At 34.4% G+C, this 12,656-nt stretch overlaps 1 long non-coding RNA gene across 1 annotated transcript in view; it reads right to left on the bottom strand.

Moving 5' to 3' along the window:
- Positions 1–358: 358 nt before the first annotated feature.
- LOC113120260 (uncharacterized) overlaps positions 359–12,656 on the bottom strand; it is a 29,989-nt gene continuing 17,691 nt past the window's right edge. The window contains exon 3 of the long non-coding RNA XR_003294563.1: positions 359–882. This is a non-coding gene — a long non-coding RNA (uncharacterized LOC113120260). The remainder of the gene's footprint in view (positions 883–12,656) is intronic.

The following is a 12,656-nucleotide window of genomic DNA, read 5'->3' as shown; positions in this document are numbered from 1 at the left end:
ACAGGCTGAGCATACATTATCTCTCCTGTGTGAGCTATTCCACAATTCATATTGCGACTGCATCACTATTATATTCTGTTACAGTACAAATATGCATTTAAAACTCAATATATTGTGTCCAGACTACAGACTTTCAAAAAAACACACACTTTTATGTACAGACCACTTTTTATGGATTTGTTTGTGTTTTCGAAGCTTGGCAGAACAAATGTTGGATTCCCTGCATGGTAATCAGAAGCTTTGACATCCTGCCTAAAACAACATAGGGTTGAGAAAAAATGACAATAATATAATAACTAGTGCCCATCATCAAGTACTATTGACTATATTGACTATATTCTTGAAATTTATGGGTAACTATAGTGTTCAATTACTGTTGTCTTCAGTTTTTTTTAATTTAGATACCTTCATGTATCAAAAAAATATCATCATGAAATAAAGTGAGTGTTTCCACATATCAAAACATTAATAAATCAAGACTGTCTCAGATGGACATGTTGCATAAGAAATCACCCACACATGCATGTCTAGTCTGGCACTTCAGTACATTTGCATTCTATCGTAAATGACAAGACATTTAAAACTTCAAACAACAAGCATCATATGCAACACAGACAAAAAGGACACTTTGAAGCTAGCTGGAGCTGTTGTTGATTTTGAAGGTAATCTGTACACAAGGGAGGATGAACACGGATAGAGAGGTATAGAAGGGAAGAAAAGGGACCGGGCTTTTACACAGTTCACCTGGGGGCCAGGAGCATCAGCTGGGGCTCTGTACTGCCTGAAGAGGAACGTGGTGCTTGGCCTTCTGAGGAATCACAGTCCCCAGCACACAGTGACACAAGTGGCTGCTCTCACAAAGAAGATTCTCTCATCTTCTGCCTAGAATGGGGAAAGACAAAAACAAAAACAACAGCAACAACAAAAAGTGTTGATGCTTCAGAGAAAGCAAGTTGAGTCCCAGTGGAATCAGATATACGAACAAACAAACTGCACGACTGTTCACATTTTTAACCTTTTGTTAATTTGCCTTTTGTATATATATATATATATATATATATATATATATATATATATATATATATATATATATATATATATATACATACATACACACACACACACACACACACAGAAGTGCAGAAGAAATGGGAAGGAATGAAGATCTGAGTGACTTTGACGAGGCACGAGGGCAACAAAGGCTACCCCATCTGGTCTGAGCCAACAGAAGACCTGAAGTCACACAAACCTTTAATGATAGTTATAGGAGGAATGTGCCACAAAACACAGCACATCATACTCTGCTGCTTGGCTCCAAACCAAACATAGTGCCTATGATGACCCCTGTCCAACACATTTTGGACCCTCTGTGACCTCTTCTTTAAAAATCCTAGAATTGCTAGTGCTTGAACTGAATGAATGACTTATTGAGCAAAACTTTCTTGGACATTTTTTCCCTGACATTTTATGTGAATATAATTACTTCACTAATTTAAGTCAAGATGACATAATTATGCTCCATTAGAACACTACTCAAATTGTCAAGAACTTTATAATATTTATACCAAACAATACACTGCATATAATACATCTATTTGGATTGCTGGATGGCCGTATGTAGTGTGTGTTTGTTCACACAGAAAGCCTTTTCAGAGTCAAGGGCTTACTCTTCATGTCAATGTGAGTCTCACTTCTCAGTCTGCTAAACTTAATGTCAATGAATTCAGATAAAGACAAACATGCATTTCTAAATGGTTATATAAAGTTATTTTAAGGCATGTATAATGCTAAATATACTATGCTATGAAACTAAAATAAGCGAAAACAGGAGAGACTTGACAGTAGCGGGTGTCAAGAACCTCCATTGCCTCTCAGTCTAATCAAAGCTAATTCATTTACTGTCAAACTCACTACAGCAGTTAGTACATCAATGTCTCATTCAAGTCAGGGAGAGAGAGAGATGAAACTTGGGGTGGGGGGATGAGATAAAACCATCATGATGCTATGCATTTAAAAGTGGATACAAATCTACAAAAAAAAGTAAATTTCTTATCAAAAATGTGGATGAGAAAAGACTATAAAATTAAAATAAGGACTAGACAGATACAAAAAAACAATAAATAATGGCATATACAGATGAAAAGTTATGTAAGATGAGGCATTGATTGGTGGAAAACCCTGTAATGTGAAAACATCCACCTCTTCTATTCACAATTAAAAAAAAAATGGTCTAAACAGGTCTAGATTTTGGAAATGGACAGAAAGTCCCTCACTTTGGTGATATAATCACCATTTGGTCATGTCCAAATCTGAAGATATACGTGGAATGATGTGAACATGAGCTGAGCTGCATCTCTATGTGTGTCCATCGCTACATTTTTGATATTTACAGAACATCTGGTGTTTTGGTTTTCAATAATATTAAAAAAAATTACTGTTTTAATTTATTTTTGATCAAAGTAAAATTTTGAAAACAAAAATATTTTAACAATATCAAACTTTTGAATGTTGTTGCATATGCCTTAACCCTGAAACCATGTAAACAATAAAAGGAACTGGGGCATCAATATAGAATAAAAATCCTAACTGCAGAGAAACACTTTGCTTCTGCATTTCCGAAAACCATAGATCACCAATAACATACAATCACAAAATGGGCAAGGATTCAGCGGTTAATACCGTAAAAAAAAAATTTGTCGGTGCAGTTACTGAAAGCTGTCACGGTGGTGTTTTGCTCCAGAATGCTCTTGATGACAGATTGAGACACTTCACACTATATCAGCAATACCCTCCAAAGCAAAGCACTTACTGCCATACGGTCACCGTTCTCCATGACCCCATGCAATGAATAAATCAGCTGCTAAAGATAAGAAAGCAAGCACACTTGGTGAGGTCAAAGAGTTCTACGCATTAAAGCACAATATAATAATCCTGCTGACCTGCTGCAGATGAATGAAATCAAAACAACAGAAGGAAATAATGTGCACTTATAACTATTATTTTGACATCTATAATTATTGAAAACACTGATGAAAAACATGACAAGGTACATGAAACCTTGACTCACAGAAAACGCACACACATACATGACAATGGCAGCATGCAGTACAGTATACTGATTTCCATTAGAGTCAAGGTTTTTCAATGCATAAAAAGATCTTGAAGGAATAATAAGAAAAAAGGAGCAGGCTTGTGTACTTCATTTCATTCAGCGCCACTCACAGTCATTAGCACGGCTTCTCAACTCTTACTGAGCGTAATTAATGAGGCCGAAGCCGGCGTGTGAATGACGACGCTCTCAGCTTGACGTTCGCTCCTTCCCTGCAGCAGCAGAGGTGCCCATGTCTGTCTCTATTTACACGAGCAAAATGCTAAATTCTAATTAGCTGACAGAGATAATTAGTATATTAAATCATGACGCTTTTTTCACTCTCTGACTCTTTCGACCGCAAAGTACATTTGCAGTAAACACATAAGTCTTTTAATCATGACAGACGTGAAAGGCCAAAAATAAATAAATTAATTAATAAATAAACACTCTATTGACTTCCAAAGCTCTGAAAGTCAGCGTGATGGCCGTCCCTCACACTATTGAGAACAGCTGGAATGCCGATGTCAGCACAGTGTGAGCCACAGGAGACATCACGCTTTAACTGAACACCTGTATTTTGAATATGCATGCCATTCAGACTATTTTTTTTTTATTATTATTTCAAAGTTAGAGAGTTTGCAAATATGCCTATTTTTTATTCTGCTAGAGTGTGACCCTGTTCAACTTAAAACGCATGGGGTTTGTCATTAAATTTGCTTTAATACATAATTTAGTTCTAAATGCACTGTGCTGGCAAGTTGCTCCACTGATAAAAAGCTACTTATTATCCATTTACTGTCAATTTTATTTATTTATGTATTTTTTTTTTTTTTTTTGAAAATCATGCATGTCCTCCTACAAGAGCAAAAACTAAACTTTTGAAAAAAAAAAAAATCCTACAAGTCTCCAGCACTAAATCACTGAAGCCTTTCACAGGATATTTATATAAAAGTATGCACCATGTCTTTTTATTGCCTGATATTTCAGAATTTAGAGGTATCAGTTTATATTGGATATATATATATATATATATATATATATATATATATATATATATATATATATATATATATATATATATATATATATATATATATATATATATATATATACAAACACACTATCAGCAAATATTTTTATGTTTATATATTTTACATATCTAATTTCCCATGTTTAACCCTCTGGAGTCTAAGGGTATTTTTGGGGCCTGGAGAAGTTTTGTCATGCCCTGACATTTGTGCTTTTTTCAGTTTCTTATAAATATCTAAATGGGTAAAGTCTAATCTCACTGTAATCAGAACAAACTGGCCTATAATAATATGTGAAATGCATGTATGTACATGATTGTGTTTTTGAGAAAAAAAATAGTATGCGTGGTTAGTGAAAAACTAAAAATGTTAAAACACTTGAATAAGGCCATAAAACACAAAGAACAATGGTTCCCGGGATTTTCGAGAACTGGAGCTTGTAGCCTAGAATATTTCTTTCTAAATGATGTGAAAATCATCTTGTTTACTCACCCACAGAAAACAATATATTGATTTAAATTTTGTATGTCACTTTTTGTTGGTAAAAGTCATATGCGAGAGGGCGTGAACTATATCATGAATATCATTGTGATTTACACCTGAGAAGACAAAGGCCTGCATAATGAGCTACATAATGAGCCATTCAGTCAGCTATGCCACTGAGAGGGAGGAGTTACAAGAAAGAATGTGAGGACAAAAAAATAAATGTATATATTTTTTGTTTATTATTTAGACCATTTAACTATCACACAAAATAACATTAGAAGTTAGCAAAAACATAGAAGACACAATCAAGGTGAAACTGCAAAAAAAAAAAAAAAGGAAAAGTGCAAAACAGTTAATTTTATAACATGGTTAAATCCAATCTTTAGAAAATGTTAAAATGAATGTACAATTTTCAAACTGTAACCTGATAAAAGTAGAAACTACAATTTTTTTATTTATTTATATTTATTTTTTACAAATAATTACAAAGAAATAACTTTTTTTCAGGTAGAAAGACTGAAGTAGTATTTTCTTGTAAAACATACTCATAATTTTTGTTTTATTTACAACCCCCTTTTTTATATAATGTACATTATAGTATTAGGATGTCTAATTTCAATTGTAGCAAAACAGCTGACAGTTTTACACATTTTAAACATTTAATATAAAAAATTTTTAATAATATATTAAAGAAAGAAAAAAATTAAAGCTTATGGCACCATGCTTTAGGACAAACAAACAAGCTTACATTTAGGTCATATTTTGCTGTAAATGTAGGGCATGTGCTGTCAGAGTGACACCTAAAAACACCATGCAGTTCTGTCCCAGATCACCCTGCACCCATGATAAAAGCACACAAATATCTGCTCTAATGATCCTGTGTCACCAAAGGAACAAGCAGGGAACCTGCACCAGTGCTCCACGGTGTCAGTGGGTTTTATGACAAAGAAATGGAATAGCAAACACGATAGCATATGGAGACAGTCTCATGTAATTAACCTTTTAACACAGCCACAGTCCGTTATTTGTCCAAGCTTCATTTATCTCAATCCTTGATCAGAGATCAAGGCAAATGTGACTTCGGTTTCCCGAGAGACAGTGGATACACAGAGACATGACACATGAAAGCTATAAGCTGACTTGTTAGGGATGCATACAGTACCTCAGGAGAAGAAGAAACCAGGTTAACCATATCAGATCGTGTAGCATTAGATCCCCAGACTAAACACGGAGGCGGATGCGAGCCATTCATCAGAAGTTACAACTTGCAAACAAATAAACGATGAATTTGAGCTTCAGCAGTTTCAGGGAAATAAATAAAGAACAGAATCTTCAAAAAGGGGTCCGTAACTCCTAGGGGGTCCATAGCAGTACTACAGGGGGTCCGCCTGACACAGTTTGATCAAACAAATTTTGGTGAAGAAATTCACGTTTTTTAATGTTTTTAGTTCTGCTCACCAAGTGTGTATTTATTTAATCCAAAATACAGCAAAAACAATAATATTTAAATGTTTTTTACTAAATAATTAAAATAACTGTTTTCTATTTAAATATATTAAAATGTAATTTATTCCTGTGATCTATTTATCTACTGTATCCATCCTCCCAATAACTGAATAGCTTAAAAATACATAAGCATCATAAGCAATTTATATTAACATGCTACATGTACTGTAGTTGTAGGCTATTTATTTTGGTGTAATTTCCAAAATTTGTAGTTTTAAAAGGCGTTTCTGATGAATCTTAACAAGACAGACAAATCCTATGACCCTGAAACTAAAATAATAGTACTGACATTACTCTTCAATCATTATAGCATATCTCACATTGACCAATTCCATTATCCAAAATCAAAAACCCCTGTACCTGCTAATCAAGGCATAAGATAATAGCAAGAAAATGTAGAAGCAGGTGTGTTAAAACAGAGCTAGAATATCCAGGAGCATAATTCATAACCCACATTCCTTAATAAACACACAGCATGGTTTGAAATATGTGAATTAACTGGATTGGGTCTGTTCCTTAGGACCAGAAAACTAGTCTTAAGTGTAAAGATTTATATATCACATGAAAGCTGAATAAATAAGCTTTCCATTGATGCATGGTTTATTAGGATTGTACAATTTTTGAACACAACTATTTGAAAATCTGGAATCTGAGGGTGCAAAAAAATCTAAATACAGAGAAAACACCTTTGAAGTTGTCCAAATGAATTCTTAACAATGCATATTACTAATCAAGAATTACATTTTGATATACTTACGGTAGGACATTTACAAAATATCTTTATGGAACATGATCTTTACTTAATATCCTAATGATTTTTTGGCATAAACATAAAACTGATCATTTTGACCCATACAATGTTTTTTTTGGCTATTGCTAAAAATGAACCCCAGCGACTTAAGACTGGTTTTGTGGTCCAGGGTCACAAATGCTATATTGTACAAAGACAGTCAATGACATCTTCCTTCCAGAGACTTTACAACACAATTTGGGGAGGATCTTTTCCACTCAAGAATTGCAAAGCCTCTGTAAATAATAATAATAATAATAATAATAATAATAATTTTCCTTTTTGGGTGAACTACCTCTAGACATGTGATCTCAATATGTTGGACCCCATGAGGCAAATGATTCTGTATAAAATAACACAGCATTACACACTGTATGGTTCATTTCCATGGCTCTGTCAGCACAGAACTGTACGCATCTCTAAACACCTCAGCGCTTGTAGCAAACTCACAGCACATCTGTTTAAATCCTTATTTAGCTTTACTGAAGTAATAAAAAATGAGTAAACAAATATGTGAAAAACAACTGATGAACCAAAGCACAAACGAATGAGACAAATCATGGAGGATTTGATCAAAGTGCTGACTTGCATATGGAATCAAGTATTTTTCAGAGAAAGCCCAAGAGCAGGATGCACCATCCCAGACCTTGATTTGAGAATGCTTTGACAAGGCAGGGTTTTTACACTCATTGCCCTCCATGTTCTGTCTCCCGAAGAGTGTGGGTAAAGTGATTTATTTCAAATTTAAAACAGCTTCTTCAAACAGCGCTGAAATGAAAATCTGGCTCCTCAGGTCTTTAACCCTGTCTGTTTTGTTCCGCTCAATTGAGGTGAGCCACTCTTCATCTCTATAGTACACTGGACACTATGACATGAAAAGGGACCCCGGCAGCCCTTAATTTCTACTTTATGTGAAAGGAAATTGCAAGAAATTCCCATCAACAGTGCTTCCTGTTGTCTAATGAATAATCAAGTACATTCATAAAGGGAAATAGAATATTTTTCTGGCTTTTTGCCCTCATATTTGAATACAATAATAGTGATGATTGATGGTAAAAAAAAAAAGAAGTACCAAACACTTCTAGTTCATCTCTAGTATTATGTAGTAATTCTAAGGACACAAATGCCAATGTTAATTGTTTTATTTGTTTTTCAATAACAAAATGCATTTATAAAAAAAAAAAAAAAGGATTTGTATACATGCATATGATATGGCTTATCAGATGTACAAATTTTTATGGAAATATGTGCAACTCGAGTGGACTCAGGTAAAATTTCGCCTGAGGGAAGAGCATGAGCAGTTGCTTTAGAGGTGAGAGAGAACGATGCTTTCAGCGTGCAAGTTATGTGAATTATTCACTCTTCACTTACATTTTCACTTACATTTTCACTTACAGTTTATGGCAGTGTTTGCAAGGATAATACAGCTAACTGAACAAGTGAACTACATCTAATTACATTTTTACACCTTTTGTAGCGTCTTAAAGAAATAATTCACCCAGAAATGTTAATTTGCTGAAATTTACAGATTGATCAGTGGAAAAGTGTGATGCAATGTTTGTTGAACGTGTGATGTAATGATACATTCCTCCAAATCTGTTCTGATGAAAAAAATAATAAAGAAAAGCTCATTTTTGCTTGAGGGTGAATACATTTTCAGCAAAATAATTTTTTATTTTTTTTGGTGAACAACAGCTTTAAGAAATAACAATTTCGAAAATGAAATGTATTTTACACAAGGTTATATTATGAACATACTCTAAGCATGCATGTCACTTGCCATGCATGTAATTTGCTTTGATGCTTTCACCCCAAATTAAATTAAAGGCAAGCTGTGGACCGCAAAGTCCAGAAAAAAAAATGCAATGGTCAATTTCCATGACACAAATATGTGGTGATGTATGAGCAGCATGAATATTCTAGAGACTGTGTTCATGGATGAGTAAACACAATCCTCACATCGCATTCCGTACAGCTGCGCTCTAATTGTAGCGATGTTCAACAACATGTGGCTCTATTACAAATTCATGGAGGACTGCTTTATCATACTCAGCATGTGTTATAATTGCTACGTCACATTGTGCAAAGCTTGAAGTGAAATGACCCGAGGTGATTTGAAATGGGTTCACTCTATCTATCGAAGTTTCAAGAGGCATTCAAACCACAAGAATGGGCACCTGTGAGGGTTCTTCAGGAAACTGCACCCAGCCTCTGAAGAGATGTTATATGTGATGCATACTTTAAAATTCTGCTCTCTCTTACCCCAGATTTCATAGTTCAATATAAAAGACAACCCAAACCAGGGCTCAACAATAAATAAAAAAATTCTGCAGACCAAGCTCACATTTTTACATGGCCTGGTGAAATTTTAACTGGCCAGAAAGGAAGAGGGAAAATTGCTTCATTTTATTTATTTATCTACTTATATAATCAATCTTTTTTAGTCCTTGTCTCAAGAAATATTTGCATCAACACAAAACCACAAAACGATGTAGTTTACAATGCCAGACCAGCATGTGGCGCTGTAAATCTGACACAGAGATACACTAAAAACGGAGAAGAAGACATAGACTATGCGCATAAACATTGTGTGTGGTATACAAACGAACATGGAACAATATATTTATTAATTTGTGTTAATGTTAGTTAATAATAAGACAATTGTACAGTGTTTGTTCATGTTTTTGTTGCTGTTACATGACGTAGTGGTGCCTGACTAGGGGTGAGATGTGGGTCGATGACATCATTTCAGAAAATCTATGGATTTGCTGTCAACATGAAAACGTGCATGCATTTAATAGAAACAACATCAGCAGCAGTAGTATTATCAAAAAATTGTTAATAATAAAGAATATTGGTAAAGAGATGTCATTGCACATATTTAAAATATACCATCTTTACCCCTACGTTGTTTCTACATTGATTTGGAGGTTCAGAGTGAAATTATGACAATATACTAATCAGTTAGTCTCGAATAATCACAGAAAATGTGATTACATTTTTTTTTTTGGTTGACAAACAAAAATGTTAACTTTTCTTTAACGTTTCTGTTGGTAATATTAATTCATTTTAATTCAATTCGATTCAAGTTTATTTGTATAGCACTTTTTACGATACAAATGATTGCAAAGCAACTTTACAGAAAATTAAGTTTCTACAATATTTAAGTAGCAGCTTATCAGTGGTGACTGTCAGTTTATGTGCATATGACAGGAATTTTCGTAAAAGTCAATTAAAGACGTAGTCAAATGGACGATTTACACTATTAACAGCAATTATTATATGATGCAATCACACTCATAGCCAAATTTGGTAGTTCTGTATGTTGTTTCAGGGTTAGCATCATCTGTTCTCAGGTGTTCTGGATCCAGACTGAAGCTTGTGTAAATTCTAGTTATAAAACAGAGAAACAAATAGACATAAAGAGACATAATTAGCATAGCTGTTGTTCCAGCCAAGTAAAATTCATTAGTTTAACCCAAGCTAAAGAATAATAATCAGTTTTTGATCAGTTATAACTGCAAAAACTGCTCTAGCTCTAACTCTAACCCTACACATCATTACCCAATGACAGGAAACCTCTGTAGAGGGCAAAGAGGTGGCATGACAGCAACATAGCATTGGCCCATCTGAGCAAGTGGCAGTTCTGTCAACAAGCCCAGCCTCATGCTCATCACTGAGCCCTATGAAAAAAAAAAATCCCCAAAATGCTGACTCCAAGCGTTCATCTTCACTTTATAGATGTGAATGTCATATCCTATCTGCCTAGGTGGGAAGTAAAATAAGACAGGAGCACTGTTCATTCGGCATTCTGCTGCCTTGGCACCTGTGGGAAAAGCAATCTGGCATCCCTCCATCACCACCTCTTCCCTATGGTCCCGGGTGTAAAAAGGTGTTGTCCACTAGTTGAACCTTGCCCACAGCACACAGTCAGAGGTGATGTGACAGATGGAAAAAAGCTGTTTATTTGGCCTGTGCTCAATTTTTGAACTGACAGTTAAAACCTGGCCCTGCTTCCCTGCTCCTGACAGATGTGGCCATTAGTTTTAACACACTAGCATACCAACCAGTTTAGAGTGGCAACATCTCACTGACTGAGGAGTGAGGGAGCTCTGATTGGAGTCAGACTCGCAGAGCTAAACTCCCTCACTGACAACAACAGGAAAAAACTCTAGACTTTCACTGAAACCAATGATTATGCACATTCGCCTGTCTTTTTCAGACTTAATGAATCAATAAATGGATGCAGTATTCTTCTGGAAGGGCAGTGAAGAATTATTTTCTGAAATGCATCCCAGTTCAAAACCATATCTTAAAGGGACATCTCGCCTAAAACTGAAAATACTTTATTCATTCATCTTAAGTTGTGAACCGTTTTTAAAGATTATTTGAATAGATTTAATAGACTCCAGTTATCAGTATAAATGATGAACATTCAAATTTTCGTAACTACAGTATTTAGAATAAAGTATTTTAGTGGCTAAAATATTATTCTTGTGTAGTACAGCTTCCTTTCACACACATATACTGCACATACACACACAGACAATATATATTTTATATATCACCCTGTGGGCATGATATATATCACAGACTAGTCAGACTAAGAAAAAAATAAAATAAAACACCAACAACAACAATGGGGATGAGTGATTCAGTGATTCACATAGATGGTCTACATCAGTGACACAGCACCAGTGGCTAGCAATGCATTAAGCTGACTTTTTATGGTTCAGAGCACAGGGCACCTGCTTCCTACAGAGGTTTCTTCAAGGCATGTTTGTACACAAAGTGACCAGTCGTCTAAAAGAGCACTGGGTGAATCATGAGGTTTAAGAGATCTGAGCGTCCAGGCTACTGCAGCCTTGGACACATCACACAACAAACATGCTCCACTTTCACACTGTCCTCCAACACAAGTAATATCCCATTTTCCTAAGGAAAACATTTATTTAAATAGGCATGTTTTTAAATTTTGTTTAATAGTCTAAAAACTCTTCGCAATTGAGTTTTCACAACTGATTAAAAATGTAGTATAAATTCACATCATTCCCACTAATTGCAGATATAAACTACTTTCTGTTTTTAGAAACAGACCAGACTAATTTCAAAATAGATTCCAATATTTTTTATTTCATCACACATCTGTTCAAATCTTTGTGGAAGTTAACACTGGATCCTGCTGTGAGGAAAATTAGCTTCTTTGACCACATATAAATATCCTGTCAAAAAAATGACTACTGAAGTATTAGAAAAGGTCAATGGAAAATTAAAAATAACAGGAAGTAACATTTCTTCTTCATGTCAAATCTAATTGCCCAAATGTCTAGTGCTTCCCATTGTGTAAGTTTTTATAAAATTTAGAGATACACACACTCAAAACTTTTTACTTTCTTTTTATACTTTTATAAAAAATATAAAGGTATATATGCATTCAAAAAGCAAAGCAAAAAAATACGATTAAAGTAGTAAAGATCTTGTTCCTTGCAGATATTTTGTACGTTTCCTACCATAAATATATCAAAGATTTTCAAATAGTTGTATCTCCGACAAATATACATCCTAACAAACCATAAATCAATGGGAAGCTTATTTATTCAGCTTTCAGGTGATGTATATAAAAAAATAAAAATAATAAATAAATAAATTGACCCTTTAAATTTATAATAAATTTTGTCACCAATTAAGATCAATGTTAATTACCCAATCAAGTTAGACATAGCATCACTAACTCTTAAGGCAGCACAGACAATGC

The sequence above is a fragment of the Carassius auratus genome, chromosome 19, assembly GCF_003368295.1.
Source record: "Carassius auratus strain Wakin chromosome 19, ASM336829v1, whole genome shotgun sequence".
In the NCBI taxonomy this organism is placed as follows: Eukaryota; Metazoa; Chordata; class Actinopteri; order Cypriniformes; family Cyprinidae; genus Carassius; species Carassius auratus.
Note: the sequence above shows the minus strand (reverse complement) of the source record. Positions and strands in the feature narration are given on the sequence as shown.